The following is a 912-nucleotide window of genomic DNA, read 5'->3' on the forward strand; positions in this document are numbered from 1 at the left end:
GCAAGCGGGAATGAGAATGAGCCTCCTCCTCCTCCTCCTTCCCCTTACCTTACCTCTCTTATCCTCCCTCCATCTCTCCTCCTCCTCCCCCGTCCTGGTTAGATTTCAGATTTAGATATACGTACAGGAGAGGGAAGATGGAGTTACACAGAGGAGAAGGACAATATACAGACATTTAAATACAAATATAATACGGTCCAAACCACAACCTCCACGAATTTAGATTTAGATATATTTACAGGAGAGGGAAGACGGAGTTATAGGGAGAGAAAGGACAAAATAAACATAAAAAAATACGTCCCAATCCACCACCTCCACAATCACCACCACCACCACCATCACCACCACCATCACGGCCCCACAGCAACAACTGCATCTTCGCCCCCTGCAACCCCCCCCCCCCCAGCAAAGACCCCGCCCCAGCCCCGCCCACCGTGACTTAGCGCTAGGTGTTGTGCAAGAGTGTGTGTGTGTGTGTGTGTGTGTGTGTGTGTGTGTTGAAGTGTTCGTCGTGTCTGGGAGTGTTGTGCAAGGTTGAAATGATTGCAAGAGACGCGTAACCTCTTGCATAGCGTTTGGAATAGGAGTTTAGTAATAACAGTAATAATGGTAGTAATGGGTAAGTGATTCGTAGGGCATCATTAAGGGTTTTCCAAGTAGTTTATTCGGTGTTTCAGTTGATGTTTCGAGCACCAAAAAGTCAAAGTCGTACCTTCTAACATCAATTTGCCAGACACCGCCCGCTGGTATTAGGTTTTCTTTTCTTTTTTCTTTCTTTTTCTACAGCAAAGGGGGCAGCTCAAGGGCAAAACAATAAACTCATCAACAATAACAAAATAGAAAGCCCGCTAGACGCTGCTCCTAACAAGGCTATAGAAAGAACGAGAGGTCAAGGGAGGGCAGTCAATTTCG

Source organism: Eriocheir sinensis, chromosome 66 (assembly GCF_024679095.1).
Source record: "Eriocheir sinensis breed Jianghai 21 chromosome 66, ASM2467909v1, whole genome shotgun sequence".
Lineage (NCBI taxonomy): Eukaryota > Metazoa > Arthropoda > Malacostraca > Decapoda > Varunidae > Eriocheir > Eriocheir sinensis.